At 31.0% G+C, this 19,915-nt stretch overlaps 1 protein-coding gene across 5 annotated transcripts in view; it reads right to left on the minus strand.

Moving 5' to 3' along the window:
* The window catches only part of LOC132904609 (adenosine receptor A1-like), a 305,875-nt gene that overhangs the window by 240,287 nt on the left and 45,673 nt on the right, over nt 1–19,915 (minus strand). Inside the window, exon 1 of one of the 5 annotated variants that reach the window (XM_060955268.1) lies at nt 1,336–1,419. The exons of the other annotated variants lie outside the window; for them this stretch is intronic. The gene's annotated coding sequence lies outside the window, so the exon portion shown is untranslated. Of the gene's footprint in view, nt 1–1,335; nt 1,420–19,915 lie in introns of those variants that run through there. 5 annotated transcript variants of the gene reach the window in all.

The following is a 19,915-nucleotide window of genomic DNA, read 5'->3' on the forward strand; positions in this document are numbered from 1 at the left end:
ATCCGAACAGTGGGATATTTCTTGAAATACTATGCATGCTTGAATACTATACATACATGTTATGTAATTAATAGAATTTGGATATTGATGAAAATGTATATTTTTATAAATATAACTGAAGGAATGAAACCTAAATGAATATCTGGTACATCTGTCATATTTATTAAATATTATAGTGGTTGCCTTATTTTCCATACATTATATACCTTTGCATGTTATGCGCGTTATATTTGAATATATAAAAATCTTTTATAAAACGAAATCTGTTCATAATAATTGAATGCAAATAATATAACTAAGCAGAAATGACCAATGTGGAACTATGAAAACTCTATCATAATAATATTTGAATTCGATAAAAATTATAATTATTCTAGGAAATTATTTTGCAAAACGTTTTCAATCGATCGAAAGTAAATATAAAAGTAGTAAACAGAGACGTAGCACTATCGTGACTTTCTGATACGTTTTCGAAATTATTTTAAGATGAAATTTTAACTATATAATTTTAGATTTTATTCTATTTTATTTGAGTAACTTAGAACTAGTACGTAATTAGTTAAATTCTTTGATTACTTTCTCATAAGATAAGAATATCTTAGAATGAGTAGTTTTAACACGTCAAATGAGGCTATCTCATGAACAATATCGTTTCAAGAACCCAGTTTTGTTCAAATCTAGTATCAATGAGTTACTGATAATCGTTAATCTTTAAAACTAGAATTGTCAACTTTGTTGGCAGATACAATGAACTAAATTTTAAAAATTGCTTTCTCTATGGTTTTGCGTTCTATACGCTGATTTAAAAATGTCTTATTAGATTTGCAAAGGTCGTGCATTTGAAAGTTAGAGAATGACAGATGATAATTAAAAAGAAGGTGGAATAAAATTTTGTCTCGCGAGGTGTCAATCCAGTTTAAAACTAGAATTATCAACTTTGTTGGCAGATACAATGAATTAAACTGGATTGACACCTTGCGAGACAAAATTTTATTCCACCTTCTTTTTGATTATCATCTGTCATTTTCTAACTTTCAAATGCACGACCTTTGCAAATCTAATAAGACATTTTTAAATCAGCGTATAGAACGCAAAACCATAGAGAAAGCAATTTTTAAAAGAATTAGTCGCCAAATGGATACAGATAGAATGTATAAATAAATTGCAAACTGATTATTGTGAAAATACAATAAATTATTTCTTTTACCAGTTACTTGTTTAATTATTTATATCATTAACGTAATAATATCCTATACTCATATATGAAAGAAGATATTTGATTCATAGCATGCAAAAATTATAAAACTAAAGTAATCTATTTTCAAACGAACGCACCGTTTATTCATTTATAAACACGTGTTGATATTTTATATCCTATCGATATGAATACATTGACGTACACAATACAGTAAGCATTGATACCTACATCAAAAAATGTAATTTATGTTATTAAATGGTAATACGTACTAGGTATTTAAGGGTTATTTTCAATGTATTTAACTTATATACATAACATCCTGTCGATATAAATACATTGACGTACACAATACAGTAAGCATTGATACCTACATCAGAAAATGTAATTTATGTTATTAAATGCTAATACGTACTAGGTATTCAAGGGTTATTTTCAATGTATTTAACTTATATACATAACATCCTGTCGATATAAATACATTGACGTACACAATACAGTAAGCATTGATATTTCATCAGAAAATATAATTTATGTTATTAAATGGTAATACGTACTAGGTATTCAAGGGTTATTTTCAATGTATTTAAGTTATATACATAACATCCTGTCGATATGAATACATTGACGTACACAATACAGTAAGCATTGATACCTACATCAGAAAATGTAATTTATGTTATTAAATGGTAATACCTACTAGGTATTCAAGGGTTATTTTCAATGTATTTAACTTATATACATAACATCCTGTCGATATAAATACATTGACGTACACAATACAGTAAGCATTGATATTTCATCAGAAAATATAATTTATGTTATTAAATGGTAATACCTACTAGGTATTTAAGGGTTATTTTAAATGTATTTAACTTATATACATAACATCCTGTCGATATGAATACATTGACGTACACAATACAGTAAGCATTGATACCTACATCAAAAAATGTAATTTATGTTATTAAATGGTAATACGTACTAGGTATTTAAGGGTTATTTTCAATGTATTTAACTTATATACATAACATCCTGTCGATATAAATACATTGACGTACACAATACAGTAAGCATTGATACCTACATCAGAAAATGTAATTTATGTTATTAAATGGTAATACGTACTACGTATTTAAGGGTTATTTTCAATGTATTTAGCTTATATACATAACATATCCTGTCGATGTGGATACATTGACGTACACAATACAGTAAGCATTGATACTTACATCAAAAAATGTAATTTATGTTATTAAATGGTAATACGTACTAGGTATTTAAGGGTTATTTTCAATGTATTTAACTTATATACATAACATATCCTGTTGATGTGAATACATTGACGTACACAATACAGTAAGCATTGATATTTCATCAGAAAATGTAATTTATGTTATTAAATGGTAATACCTACTACGTATTTAAGGGTTATTTTCAATGTATTTAACTTATATACATAACATCCTGTCGATATAAATACATTGACGTACACAATACAGTAAGCATTGATACCTACATCAAAAAATGTAATTTATGTTATTAAATGGTAATACGTACTAGGTATTTAAGGGTTATTTTCAATGTATTTAACTTATATACATAACATATCCTGTCGATATAAATACATTGACGTACACAATACAGTAAGCATTGATACCTACATCAGATAATATAATTTATGTTATTAAATGGTAATACGTACTAGGTATTCAAGGGTTATTTTCAATGTATTTAACTTATATACATAACATCCTGTCGATATGAATACATTGACGTACACAATACAGTAAGCATTGATATTTCATCAGAAAATATAATTTATGTTATTAAATGGCAATACGTACTACGTATTTAAGGGTTATTTTCAATTCACTATTTCCTATTAATCTCACTATTTCCCATAAGAAACATCAGCTATGTTAGTACACCGATAAAGATCAACCAAACTGAAATTTATGAAAAAATTTTATTCGTCGAATATACGCAAACAATTCGACAAAATTCTCACTATAAATTTCAAAACCCCCGATGGCGTTGTAATGGAACGTGACGTGACGGCATTGGGATCGTTTAAGGAGAAAATTAGATGCGGGGGCCGTTATCCCCATGCACTGGCGTAATTGCCAATATTGAAAGATGCATCGGTGATCGAATCGATCCGATAGCAACCGACGATTTCACTGATACGCCAATATTTCGTCGTTTGTCCGTAAATATGCATTCACCCCTAGCCTTTGTGTAGCAATATCTTTCATCCGATTGTTGCATGAAATGCGATTCATTCCGCGCGGCTGGTTCGTCATTCAGAAACCGTACTACAACGCGTTTTACCCTTTGGAGAGTAATTAACACACGCACCTGCATCAGTCTGCTACTGATAGGATCAAGTTCAATGTGCAACTTAAATCAGGACCAGTTCAATGTGCAACTTAAATCAGGATAAAAATTCATTACCTAGTGTTCAATTTGTAACAATTTACAGTATAATAATCATTTAACAGTACAGTATAATAGTTTACAATTATTATAATAATTCATCTATTGCACATGGTCTCCGGTCAACGAATTGAGATCACATGCAGAAATTTCGCTTCTCTAATTAAACATATGTCTGCATCTACACGTATACTATGTCAGATAAGTGGCAAACCGACCTTAGTTCTTCTAATTATTAAATATGTCTTATTACCATATCACTGAAAATGTCTGAAATCTAGTAAAATCACGCATGTACGCGGATATGGAAGTTCCGTCATTAAAATTTAAAGACAAGGTACAGAATGTTTCGCAAAGTAATGAAAACGTAATACCTTGATGCAGGTGGAGCATATTGGAAAGGATATAAGCTGTAACGAAGGCAAAACGCAAATTATTGAAAGGTACGCGTATAAACCCTATACAACACCTTAGTAAATAATAGATTTTGTTCTTAGAACTCACTCAAGTTTCCCAAGCGAAGATATCAAAAATATTGATAGCTTTGAATGATTTTCATTTGATGCCCAAGACTATTATATTAGTTTAGCTGATTAATATTAATCTGCGTGTAACTAATGCTATTAATATTTTTCAAATACCTAAGAAGCACGAGAAAAATATATATTTAACACCAAAATCAAATGGAAAGGAATTTTCAAACTGCTTCTCTACGAAAGCCGGGGAAAATATGACTTATCGCGTTTCTCACCTGTGAGCTTCGCTTGGGAGCACTGTTCCCTTTTTTCGAAATAGTTATAGAACTGCATTTAATCGGCCAGTGGTTGAATCTACTTGAATCCATCGCTAGAATTTACATACTAACGTGTGCTCATTGGTCCGATGGAAATATGTCGCTCAGGAAACACCCGTAAAACGCGTCGTGGTCAAATTGCAATTACGGGCCGAAACGTGATCGTACAAAATTGAAATATGTACAGTGGCTACAAAAAGTATTGCCAGTACATTGGTACATGCCAATAATGGTTATTTATAGTGAAATCTTTTTTTATCAGATTCCATACCTCTGTCCTACATTTTCGTAGTATCAAATGTTTGCAATTATACGTATAAAAGTACTACTAAATGATACAAAATTTGTTACGCTTGCTGTACTTGTATCTGATTGATTAATACTGTGTAAATACTATAATAAATACAATGACCTTCTATATACAGTCACTGTATATATAGGAGCGTGTACTGCGTTTTTATGTTATTATGTTATCGTTGTGTTCGAGTGGAAATTCTGCTGGATACTGTCGCATAGTAGTTGATACAGGGGAAGAACGAGTGCCGCGATGGGACTGGAATATTCGATAGATTGTGATACACGAGGGAATTCGGGACAATCAGATTTACAAAATGTTGGTTTTAAACGTTGAAAATCGAATTTCGTGGGGTTTGCTTCGTATGTTTTACGAATCCGCATGGCAATGCCCGGAATTAATTTTATGTGTTTAACGTGTTTCAACGTGTATATTCGTGGTTAACTACCGCAATGTCGAACATTGAAAGTTATAAAATAATAGTGAGTTTTATTTTTTTTTATTTGGAAGTTGGACAAAAATGGTGCGTCATATAGCGAACCGATTGATTATTCGTTTCGTAAGTATACCTAACTTGCACATTTGCAAATGCTGATCATAAGGTAAAATATTAATTTGACCATTGAGGACCAAGCAATGGAATAATACGTAAAAGTTGCGTAAATGCAACAGTAATAAGAAATAAATAATAAATAATAAATAAAATAAAATAAATAAAAAGAAAGAAATAATAATAATAATTGTTTCATCGAATTAAAAAATGTTAAAAAGAGTTTGTATAATTTGAAAGAAGCAGTTTATCGCAGTACTGTAAGATACTTCAATTTCTTCAAATTTAATCAAATTGTAGGACTTCGAAGAAATAATAACGAAAACTATACTGATCAACTTCTTGAAATTTTAAGTAAAATGTAAAAGACAATGTAACAAACGCGTTGCGATAATACAACATTGATCCCTAACCGATCAGTCGATTGAATTGTTATAGGAAAAATTTAGATTAGACCTTATTGCAATAATATTTCATCGAATCTCCTATGAAGTTACAAAACTTTCCTCTTTACGTCTAATTCACGCTCCATACAAAAGAATTGTACCTTACAAGCAGATGCTTTACGTAATGTACATTTATACGTTACATAATATCGCCATGCGATTAATTCGATCATTATAAAGAGAGATTTGAAGCATTTAACGATTTCATTCTGCTGAATTTGCGTGATCTATTCAAATTTGTATATTGCAATATCGCTCTTGTAATAAACAAAAGGTTTGTGACATTTCAAGAAAAATTATTATCATGAAATTGGAATGAGAAGCAGCATATTTATATCAATGATTTATTTACCTTTTTCTCGTATTTACAAAAATTGTTAACGATGAATCAAAAATGAGCCAAGAGACGTAAGAAACTAAAGTAACTCAAATAGTTACTAAAATTAGTAAGAAATCACGCGTTTGTTTTTCCAAAATTCCATAAGTTCCATGAATTCTGATTTTTGCAATCTACGAAAGTATATTATAAAAAATCCTACGCTTTCTAGAAAAAGTAATTTTGGATATATGGAAATTTTTGTCACAGTTCATTAAATCAATGGGACTGCTCTCTTTCATTGCTAAGGAGATAATATAATAAAGTGAAGCAAAAAGTGAGAGGAGAAGAAAAAATGGGCAATATATTTTCAACAAAACTTTCCTAAAACTGCTTGCGATATGTTATAAATTTATAAGCCTGTTATTTATTACCTTGGAAGTTGAGAATTTGCTTGAACAAAGCTACGCTAAAATTCCAAAAAGTAAGATATATCTACCAAATAGATATCCGAAGCTTCCACCCCCATAAACATATTTTGCTGCAACAAGATTACAATGAAACTAACATTATTTTTGACACTTGGATCAACTATAGTATGAGGACTAACTGAAGAAATTTAAGTTCGAACCTTTCTCGATTTTTTAATTTTTATATAATTAGTGATTAGTTATTTATTTGTTATTTAGTAGCATCATTTATTATAATATTATTTATTAATATCGTTACGTGCTAAGATCACTTTAATATCCTCTTCAGCAATATTTCTATTCTTTAGTATACATTAACTTAACCAACGAGTAAACAAAAAATTTATAAGAGAGCAAAAATTCAAATTACCCATTCCAAATTTTACAAAGATACACCATAACTGTCAAAAGTCGCCAAATGTCATGTAGTTGTATTTTTGACTCCTTTTTCTTCTTGCAAAAATGTTTACAATATTGCATTGTATATAATACACTATTTTATTTAATCTATTTTATAGTAAATACTATACTTGTATGACTTTTATATTTTCAGAAACCTTTTACGTCAATTTCTATCCCTATTAACGATATAATAAAATTCCAGTTTGATTCTACCTCCATGTGCAAATATCTCCTAAAAATATAATTAGTCGTTACTAAAAGATCGCTATCGTGGACGGCTCACGATTTTGCACAGTACCATATTGTGCGGCTTAAAATTAAATCTAAATTAATCTTAGGTCGTCACACGTGTACACTGTACATGTACATTGTAACGAACGTGTTGCGGTATAGAAAATTTACGATGTCAAAATTCTCTCGAACGATAGTTTACTATGGCAAGTAACAAGCAATATAAATCATTGACTTTTCTTTTATATAATTTCGCGATTATAAGATACAATTATATTTCTCTAATTTTATAATACGAACAATTCGTAATTTGTAAAAGTTACTTACACAAAATTTGTTCACGTTATTATCGGAATTGTCCCCACTGTGTAAAAGAATCTATCGATATCAATAATTTATAATCTATAAAAGTTGAAAAATAATATTAGTTGCAAGAAATTTTGTTTCTAAAAAATGTCATGTATTTTCGTATCAAAATTATACCAATTATGGGAAAGAAGTCACTAACACTAATAGTTTATAGCTTATAACTTGTACAATTTCACAATATGTCACTGGCTGTCAAACTGACATTTCCAACACTTCGTAATATTATAACCGAATTGTGCAAAACGTGTCCATAAACATCCTAAACGTCGAGGGACCAAACAAAATAAAATGTATACACGTAGCATATCTAACAGGTAGCCCGATAGTAGCACCACTACCACACCCAAACGAAAGGGGCGTAGGGCGTAGGACGTAAAGGGAAGCTGTATCGATTGGAGGCTTTGCTGGGTAACCACTGGCAGCTTCCGTCGGCTCTGCACCCTCCTCCGAAGCCTGCTAGTGGAAAGCCGGTGAATTTTACACCACGTGTTCCATCGACCATATTCAAAGGACCGCTTGCTCGAGCTGCCATGAATAGACCTCGAGCCCCGTTGGACTAACAGATTTCGTGATTCCTGTAATTAAGTTAATCGAATCGCGTTTGCATACACGTTGCTCGAGCCCGTTGCTTAAACGAAGGTCCCTGTCACGATCGTTCCGTCTGTTCGACTTTTCAAGGTGTTACACACGGACACCTATAGAGGTCCATACATGATCAATAATATTGTCATAATAATTATATCACAAAATATCGAGCTTTAATCGTATACGATCGCTGTAATGGACGATATCCTCGTTACTTATGAGTATTGACGCTTGGATCGCAAAATATCTAAATTTTGATCGATATTGTTATCAATAATGATTTAATTGATGATTTATTACTTTATTTATTATTAATATTTAGTATATGTTTATAAGGTGAGCAGAGGAGATCTAATTCCGATGACCTTGACCTTGACATATGCTAAGGACTCTTTGCTGAGTAACCTTTAGAAGAGGTTATAATCGCGTTAAAACGCGTTATTCCTTAAAGATTATTAAGAAAAAGGATCTTTTATAAATCTACAGAATTTATTCACCGCACACGTTGCTCGATCCCTCCACTGGCTCGTCAATATCTAGTCCAACTCAATACCAATCCCATATGTGAGCGAAGCGAAAGAACAGGGAATTTTTAACAAAAATCTTTTTCAACCAAAAATCGTAGTCCTTTCACTCTCATGTGCAATTGGTATTGAGTTGAGTTAGATTTTTGCGAACGAACGAACAATGCGTACAGTGTTTGTTTGAAGAAAACTGGAAAATAGACGCGGCTAAAAATGCAATGTATTTACATATTTGTAGTAACATATTTCTATTATTTTATTATATTTGTTATATTATATTTTTATATTTATATATTATATTATATAAATTAATAATAATATGTAATAATATTAATATAATATTATATTATATATTTATATTTATTTATTACATATTTATTATATTTTGTTATATTATATTTATTATATTATTATTTCTATTATTAACTTTTTGAGGGATAACGGGCAACGATTGAAACCTTCACAAGATTGTCCTTGACAACATACGTCAATATCAAGACCTCTTTTTTCAACATTTACATTTATAGTATTTAACATACATGATATCCTGTGCGATATTGAAATATTGAGATTGAATTAACGAAAATTTTGACATTTTGCGATCCAAGCGTCAATACTAATAAGTGATTGGAATATTATTAACAGTAATTATTGACAGCACAGTATTAATTAAAGAAACATTTGGATTTCAACTTTCATGTCACAATGAACACTCGTTGCTATTGAAATGTGTTTTAGTTCATGCTAAAGTAATTGGAATAAATAGTTGCATTCTTCAAAGCAATTTTTTTCCAATAAATTCGTGAATATCGTTTCCGATTTCTAATCTATTATATTTTATATAATTTTTATAGCTAAGCATGCACTTTTTCTAACTTCTAAACTATTCAAAATTTGTGCCATTACTACCATTAGTATATTACATTACATTACTACCATTTGTGCCATTTGGTGACTAAAAGAAAGTATTTTAATTTGCACTATAAGTACATAGAAGAAGTTTAACATAAAGTACCAAGTTGGAGAAAGGAATAATGTACTAGATTCCAAGATAAGTCTGTTAAAAATATGCGGTAACTGCATAAGTTTAGTAAGAAACAAATAATAGTTTACTTGTTACATTAACTTAACTTAATTAGTATTAGTTTGTAAAAGTAATGTTACTAATACTCGTTAAACAGAAAGTGACAAAAACCGATATTTGATCCAAAAATCAAATGAAAAAATAGTTTTGATATACAATTGGTTGACGTCATATTGAATTTTAAAATTGTTCTTCTATGTAAAACGGGAAATAAAACTGATAAAACTCATGTTTTGCACCTGTGGCTTTCTTCTTTTCCTTCAGTGGAAAATGTTATCAATACTATCGATCGTGTGCGGGCTCCTTAAAAGTATACATACACACGCCACACACACGAACGCGCTCCAGGGCTCAACAACCGGTTAATTCTATCTGGACAACTTGGCAATTATCAATTGTTCCTAAATCGGCTATTCTATCTCCAGCCGTGATAGAAGGTAATGGACGAACTTTCAAGCGTTGAGCTTCATCGTAGAGAATACGATTCACCGAAAAGATTTTACTTGCTGAACAATTATTTCGCTATAATTACTATGCTCCAAAATACTCTAAAGGATGGGGAAAAAAAAGGGAGTAAAATAATAGGCTGTAAGATGATATATCTAAGTTTGCTCGTGTTTGTATGGATAGGTGAGAGTGTATGTATTAGAAATAAATGTCGAATTGTTTTTAGGACCTCGCTTTTGGATTCAGTTGTTCACTGAAAAAGAAAGTAATATGATATCAAGAAATTGATTTATGTAAAATTGGCTAGTATGCGTTGCTTGACTTTGAAGCATATACGTTACATGAATGTCTTTACTGGCATATATATTTATTTATTAAGAGGGACCTCGCTTTTGGATTCAGTTGTTCACTGAAAAAAAAGTAATATGATATCAAGAAATTGGTTTATGTGAAATTGGCTAGTATGTGTTGCTTGACTTTGTAGCATATACGTTACATGGATGTCTTTACTGGCAAATATATTTATTTATTAAGAGGGACCTCGCTTTTGGATTCAGTTATTCACTGAAAAGAAAGTAATATGATATCAAGAAATTGGTTTATGTAAAATTGGCTAGTATGTGTTGCTTGACTTTGTAACATATACGTTACATGAATGTCATTACTGGCAAATATATTTATTTATTAAGAGGGACCTCGCTTTTGGATTCAGTTGTTCACTGAAAAAGAAAGTAATATGATATCAAGAAATTGGTTTATGTAAAATTGGCTAGTATGTGTTGCTTGACTTTGTAGCATATACGTTACATGAATGTCTTTACTGGCAAATATATTTATTTATTAAGAGGGTATATTTATTAAAGTATATTTATTTGTAAGAGGTAAAGTAATATACCAGAATTTGAGTATTCTCCATGTTATTTAAATTATTTTGATATAATTATATTTTTACTTAATCACCTTATTAATATAAAAATTATTTTATGAACTATATATGCGGTACTTATTATATCTTTATAAGCTTACATATATTGCATCGGTATACTATTATCCAAAAATGTGAGATTCATACACACTTACAGAAAATCTTACATAAACTTACTGTGCTTTGCTCGTTATGAACAGAGACTACGTGCAGCGAGAGTCATTTTGTGGAATGTGGTCGTAAATGTAAAAGCAGGTACATAAGGAACCTGATACGAAATCCGGCAGCCGCTGGAATTATTTTAAGCGAGAACAAACCTAACGCGTAGTCAAGGAATCTCTGGCATGGAATAGCAGGTGCGATGAGCCTGACTCGAGATTAGGGAGCTGCAGCAAGTTAAAACTTCGTGAATGAACTCGATGTGAAATAGGGGAGTCACCAGGAAAGATGACACAGACAAACTCAATACGAAATCGAGGAGCCGCTAGAAAGTTGGACAACCCGACATTTAAGCTAGAAAAATTTACCGAATGTCCAGCTAGACAAATTGTAAAGTACAAATTAAGTAATAAAAAGGAAAGCCCTGAGTGCCGTTAGGAAATTGGAAAAAGCGCAGACCTGATACCAAAAATGATTGGAAATGCAGGAACGATTGTTAATACAATAAGTGTTAGTACAGGCTTCATAACTTAATTAGTAGAAGTCAACGTGACTCAAAATTGTATCGTGTGAATGCGTTCAACTACGTTTGTAAAGGATTGTCGACTTGAATGTTAGTTTTGAGATAATTCAACTAGAATTTATAGGAAAACACAGATACGTTCAAAGTATATTGTAGTAAAACTTATTACACCATTATATATATAGTTATTGAGTTGCGAATAAATGAGTATAATGGTGTATAATCGTGCATTCAGTACCTGAGTGCACCTGATCGATTTTGACATACTGATAATTCGTGGACTAAAAATAGTTAAGAAGTAATGTCAAACTATAAAAGGAAGAATTTATAGCGCCTCGAGGATTTTGAAAGGTTAATCGTAGTTCAGAAAAGGAACCGATTTAGTCCGATCTCGCTAAAGCGATTCTTAATCGTATAGAGGCTTTTCGTTAAGGTTTGACTTAGGAGCATGACTGTTTGGCTCCTTACACACCATAAAAATCCTGAAATTTCATGACCGGGTGGTTTATAAGTTTATCATCTAGCATATGCGTTTGCGTACGAAGAAAACTAATGCCTTCAAAGTTTCTGAGAAATGGCACTCCCTGTGTAGTTCTCACTGCAATTTGCTGGCTCTCCAACTCAACCGTGGTTGCCTCCCGCATTGTTTAGTTAGAGGATATTTGAAGTACAAGGCGTTTCCGTTTTTTCGAGTATCCTCGAAGAAATTTCGACAGATACAACGGAGAAACTGTTTCTCGCCCATAATATATTACATTATTTGCTGTATTACTGTTTATTATAATTTCGACGGTTCAGTTGTAATAATAACAAATAAAAAAATATATAAGTCTGTAATAAGTTAATAATTATTAGAGTGATAAAAATACATATTTTATAGAATATTTTTATTTCTTTACCTAAAATGAAGAACAAATTTTACTTTACTGTTTTTAATTTAAAGACATACATAGTTGACCATGACAAACCATTATACCAACTTTGAATTACAAATCTATTTTCTTTTTTTTTTAAAAAAGCTTTCTTGTGTTAAAGAGAAGAAGACCAAATGCCAATTGCAAAGAAATTCTAAACACAGTTCTGGGTACAATGTCATGTTGCATATATATGTACGTTTCCAAGAAGTGTGGTAATAAGCTTATGATTTTTACTAGTATTTTCTAGGGTTTCCAAGAGAAAGAAATACGGTAGATTTTCTCTTTACAGGCCCGATGGCCTTAATTAAACTCTTTTGATTACATACGTGATTACGTGAGCAAATGACCAGTCGATGCATGTTTATATGCCATAAACACGCAAGTATTATTTACATGTTACTAACTTTCGCACATAACTTGGTCGCGTGGGTTATTAAAAAACGGAACAATTTTCAAGCAGGTAAATTTTTATGAATAAAATAGCTACATATTTTCTATACTAACAGTGAGGATATTTTCCGTAGTAAAAGATATTACATTATAATAGAGCTCAATTTTAGAATAAACACAACGTAAACAACAATCGTCGTTGCTTGACCGCTATCAAACATGGAAATGCACACAACTCGGATGCCAAGCTACTTTTTAGCTTCTACAAAACGGGTTGAGATAAAACATACCTTATTTTCTTCCCCGGGCACTAGACTATGTAACAGGAAATCCCATCAAAATCCGTTCAATTCTTTTTACGTGACGCGAGTATAAACGCAGAAGCAGACAGACAAGGATTCTAAAAATTAATATTTTGGGCTCCATAGTTTATCAGTTGTTTCTGCATGACTGTTTTAGTGTTTCTTTCGATGTACAGATAATTAAAATTTAATTAAAAATTCCCATTCTTATGTTATAACAATATTCACGTATATTATACAATGTTATAAATACTAACACATCATAATCCAATTCTTGTATCACTTGTTAAGGTCAACGAATTAAAATTATTAGTTTCTTAAATATATATCTGTAATATATACATTAATATATACATTAAATGTGTATATGTGCGTATACTATATTATAATATGTATATATACGTATAGTATACTATAATATTTATATGTAAATATAAGCAAGTGAACCTTAGTTTAACATTTAATTTCAAAGGGATCAGTACCTTTTCGTTTTATTTGTTTACATTAAAGAGTGGAAAAATTATTGCGTGACGGTATTTTAGTATTCATAACATTGTGTAATATACGTTAATATTGTCATGATATAAAAATAGGAATTTTTTATTAAATTCTCTTTTCCTTTAATTCACCTCTAAATATAAATAATAATAAATAAAGAATAAAAGAGAATCTTTAGTATAAGATGCAATAGAGGCATAGCCGGTGTGATATGTGCTTTTGTTGAAACCAAACTCAGAAAAATAATAAAAATCTATTTCCTGAAAATTAATGTTGCATTAAGTAACAAACAAGAAGAATATTATAAAAATTATTTGAAGAATGTAAAGATACATTATCAGAATTTTTAAATACAAAGCACATGTATGTTTCTAAATAAATTAATAAATGTAAGTAAAATAATAAATAACAATAAAATAATACAAAGTTATAAATAAATCGATAAATAAATTACTTCTTAAGCGAATAAATTTTATATGAGATTGATTTTTCTTAAATTTTTGAAGAAGACAGATCACTTTGATCTTTTATTCCAAAGGTTTGTCGAATACTTTTACATTAAATCACAAGCTGCCTTTTATGCTCTAACCAAGACGACGTGAGTGATACAGCACGATGCGTGCATATGATATTAGACCGATCCTCGATTCTGAATTCTATGTCTTTTGCATTTGAACTGTGATGTAAAGTGTCAACTAAATCGTAATTGAATTTTGTAGCAACTTAGAGAGAAGACAGAATTTTGATAGGAATATATTTCGTTATTAAAAAGTCTCAAAAATATATTTTCTAGTTCGCACACTGCATGTACTTTGTATATTTCTTACATATACAGAATTTATTTAAAAATTAGATCAATCTATCATGATAATTTGATAAACTTGTCATTCTACATACGTCGAACTATAATAACTAAATTGCATACAGTGGCTCACGAAAGTATTCGAACGCTTACACTTACAAATTTCAATTAATACGTAAAGTATAGTATAATAACAAGTATAGTATACATACAATTAATAAGTAAGTAATTTTACATCAGTAAAATTTGAAAACGATTCAATAATATAGACGGGAGTTATAACACATTCATTAGAAACATTCGTAACATGATGAGTGTCTCACAACGCTGTAACACTGTTGATAGTTTTTCATCTTCCTTTGCACCGAATGTAAACATCACTGCTAAAGGAAAATATTGGTACGTTCACTTGACGTTAGGATATCGTTCCGGTAACAGTAACATAAGTGCGCGCAATAGTATTTACAATCAATACCAAAAAGTCTGAAACAAAAGTTTCTTTTTTTTTCTTTTAGTTTATTTTGTTTTATTTTTTACAATTTGTCCTGAAGGACATTTGGTAAAGTGTTGTATCTCATTGGTAATAAAGAAAAATAAATAAAAATAAATATAGCATGGGGTGGCTACCCCCAGCGAGGTGCCAACTTCTTGTTTGCTAGGTTACATCTTTTATGATGAAACAAAAGTGTGAAAGAGAAATAATATTCCGATTACACGAGGACCGGAACTGTGAAGAGAAGTAAGTCCACAATATATTATATCATACAAAAGTCAAAGAATAAGGAAACACTTGCAAACAAAGCTCGATCAGGTCGACCAAAGAAATTGACTGGAAGAGGAGCAAGTTATCGTTCGCGAATTAAAACAAAATCCTACTACATCCGCTCCTTAACTCGCAAGTATGGTAGCTGATATGTTTCATAAAGAAGTTCACCCGGAATTATGTCGACGAATCTTACGAAACGATGACTTTCATGGCAGAGAACCGCGAAAGAAACCATATATTAATGCGGTAAATCATAAAAAAAGATTGACTTTTGCAAAAACCTATATTAATAAAGATAATTCTTTTCGGAACAAAGTCACTTCTTCGGACGAGTCAAAGTTTAACATTTTTGGCTCGGATGGTCAAAATTATATGTGGAGAAAACCAAATACAGTTGGAAACGGCTATGAGTGATTGTATATATCGAAAGAAAGTTTATAGTAGGGAAAAGTAAAATTTGGAAGCAGCCTATGAAACTGCAGAAATGTGAAAAAATATTCTAGTTTTTCACAAATTGATTCCTCGAAGTTGGAAATTCGACATTTACATCAAACAGTGAAACACGGAGGTGGATCGATCATGGCATGGAGGTGCATTTGATATTTATCGATGGAATACTTGATAAATATTTAAATATTTTAAAAAATGACCTTAATGAAAGTAGCCGTAAATTAGGATCATTGGAAGATTTTCACTTCCAACAAGATAACGATCCTAAGCATACTGCTAGAATTGTGAAAGAATGGATCGTATATAACACACCGCACATGTTAATTACTGCATCGCAAAGTCCAGACATAAATCCGATTGAAAATTTATGGGCTGAAATTGGAAAAAGATTAAATAAAATTTAGATGATCTCAAAGCAAGTACTGAAAGATAAAGTTATGGAAATATGGAACTCCGTTGAGCGTAGTTTTACAAAATCATTGGTTTGCACTGTGGAACGTCGATTGAGACACACTATTGCTGCTAAAAGTGGTTCAAAAAAATATTAATATTGAACAATTTAATAATATATGTAGCGTTCGAATACTTTGGTGAGTCACTTACAATGCGTGTTTCTGATAAACGTATCGTGACTCTTATCTACGTTGTTGACTCCTTTTCAAATTTTACTGACATAATCTTATGACTTTCATCTTCCTATTGACATCTGCTCGTCTAAGCAAATTACTTTAATGTACATTATTTCGGCCATTCAATTTTGCATATGTAAGCGATCGAATACTTTCGTGAGCCACTGTATATATATATATATATATTGTACTTTGCATATTCACTACATAACTCCCATAGTCTAACAATGAATGATAAAGATGATTAAATAATAATAATAAAACAAAGATTACAGAACGAGAAAGTAAAAAATAGAAAAAATGAGTTAGAAATGGCTATGAGTGATTGTATATATCGAAAGAAAGTTTATAGTAGGGAAAAGTAAAATTTGGAAGCAGCCTATGAAACTGCAGAAATGTGAAAAAATATTCTAGTTTTTCACAAATTGATTCCTCGAAATGTTTATAAATGCCACATTTGATCGAATACTCAGTTTGTATTACTATAACGGTAAGCTCGCATCTCCATGACAATAGACCGATTATCAATGTATATAGCGTTATCTATTGTGTACCGATCTATAAACCAGTTAATGGTCGCGTGATCGGAAATATTAAACTACGCTAAACACTTCAAACTAAAAGTCCAGCTATATTCCCACTAACGTTCAACCGATCGATTGATCAACGGTTTAAACGACTGTTGCATGCGCAAAAACATCCACATGCTCAAAACTCCCAACATGTGACGATCGATGACCACTAGACGCTGGCAGCTAACATTGTGACAGACTCGAATCGCTACCAAAAACCGACTCTTCGTTGCAAAACAGTGTGAACTTACAGAGATTAACCGATACAGAGCCGAAATAAGACGAAAGAGATAAATCAGAAATTGTGATTCGAGCTAATGGATCATCATGAAAAGACAGGTATTACAGTAGCAATTACATAGACTCGTAGGGATGAGATCGAGCTTTCCATGTGCTTATAAATTCGAATCAAATCCAATACCGATAATATATGATGGTTCAAGCGTTCGAATCCTCTATGAAACTTTGAGAAACAAAAATGGAATATTCAATTATAACATTGATCGAACTCTACCAGGAACTGAAGAGCTCGTAATCAAAATGATGTTTGTCCGTGTTTGTATTTATTTCAGGAAAAGGAAAAAATATTTTGACGTCTATAATTTCCTCTTCGATATATCCTAATTTTTTAAACAAAATATTCATCGTATTATTCAATTGTTGTAAGTGTATCTATATTTGTAAGTACTTTTTTTATTTTTTAAGTGTTTGTTTATGCCAAGATTTGTTTCTTTTTAATACATTGAAGTAATTCACATAAACTATGAATTAGAATAACTCGAGTTAAAGGAAGCCATACTGTATTGAGTGTCGTGGTTTTTACAATTTTTGTGTTTTCGTTCTTGTGTTGGTTTTTTTTTTTTTTGTATTTAAGCCGCTGGGGAGCGGAGCTTTTGTTGTTATTTTTGTCCTGAAACTTGGCCGCAAAACAGGACGCTTCGGTAGTCTACAGTATATTTGTAAGTACTTTTAAGTAGAGATGACCTAATACACGCTTGAAACGCACTACAACCCATCAGTATAGATCCCACTCTATTGTTTAAATAATTGCAAATGAGAAAATATCATCAGCTATTGTTTAGCTGGGAAAATCAAGTTTGTTGTGGCACGCGTTGCCATTCGAAACAGTTTCGTACAGGAAGAAATTTCGTTCGATTTACGATAGCAATCAGTACATGTGCACAAACGCTATTCAACGTGGCCGAACGTGATTGGAACGTGAACATTGATCGACGTTAGGTTTGTTTGAAAAGCGTTGAATAATATTCTGATTCGTGATCTAGCCGTGATTGGAGCTGCAACGTAAATCAAGACTTAATGATATTGCTGTACGTAGAACGTTGCCATCCTCAAATATCGATGTCTCCGTAATCTAACGTTAGAGCTGTGTACCCAAGTTTATAATTATTAATGTTCCCATTATTAAGTTATATGGTAATTATACGATAGCTTGCAAATATTATCATAAATATGGTTTATCGACTTTGAACTTGAATAATTATTGTATTTATTTCGGGCATACAGTTTAATTTAATTCCGATAGTCTCTAATGAAATGAAGAATATGATAAGAGGTTTTAATAAAAGGAGAAATTTTTATATTATAAAATTTCATATTTTATATGAATATAAATATCAAATTAAATTAATTGATATTAAGATTAGAGCAAACCATAGATGAAAATTAAATTGTAGTACACTTTGATATTGATCCAGTTTTCAGAGGGGACACAATAAATTAAATCAATGTATTGTCATTAATGTGAAAAATTCAGATTTAGAAATACGAATATCGGACCTAAATCGCGTAGTTGACAAACCAACTTATCGATAATTGTCAATTATTGATTACAATTGTCGTTAATTACAATTTCTCGTTTCACTCAGCACTTTCTCTAACAAGCTATGACAAATGCTACAAAATTAGAGAAAGTTTAATGAATTCTCAGAAACAGCGATAGCTATTATAAGAACGTTAGATAAAATAGTGACTTGTAACAAAAAGACTCGCATATCTTCAAACTATCAGATCACAATTTAACTGCAAAAGGATTTAGAAATACAACTGCGGTAAGAGATATTTTTGAAAACTTTCTCTCGTCTAAAAATATACAATTTGTTAATAAAGACACAAACGACTTTATTCTATAATGTATCGAATCAGATAGATCACTATTATGGGTCAATAAATGTCATTTTCTATAAAATCGTGAACAGTTATAAGTTTTATGAAGAATCCAATCGCTTCATCTTGTCGCAACAACTCAATAGTAATCAATAATAAGTAGGCTTAATAAATAAATATGTAAACTCCCTAGAGTTCCGTGGGATAGGGATTCTTTTTGTTTTACGGGTAGCACGACTTTTTCTAACGGTCAGAGCGACCCTCTTAGGGTTTTATGGTCCACCGTTTTTGAGAGACACTCTTTTCCCAAACGGACGGACAGAGAGCAACATCAGAGACAGACAAGAGCACAGAGTAACCGTTTAAAATCTTGAAGATTGACAAAGAAAGATCGGTAGCTCAGGACGTTGAAAATAGATTCTCGATTTTCAGGTAAATATTGTATAGAACTTGTTATTTCGCGTCTATGTAAATTATTGTCATTTATTGTTATAAGACGGATATCAATTGTTGTTTATTTTTGTATTTTTTTTTTTATTTTATTTTGGTTTTTACAATTTGTCCTGAAGGACATTTGGTAAAGTGTTATATCTCATTGGTAAATAAAAAAAGAAAAAAATAAAATAAATATAGCATGTGGGTGGCTACCCCCAGCGGGGTGCCAGCTTCGTGTTTTCTAATTTATATCTTTTATGCTTTTGTATTTTATCTA

Source organism: Bombus pascuorum, chromosome 2 (genome assembly GCF_905332965.1).
Source record: "Bombus pascuorum chromosome 2, iyBomPasc1.1, whole genome shotgun sequence".
Lineage (NCBI taxonomy): Eukaryota > Metazoa > Arthropoda > Insecta > Hymenoptera > Apidae > Bombus > Bombus pascuorum.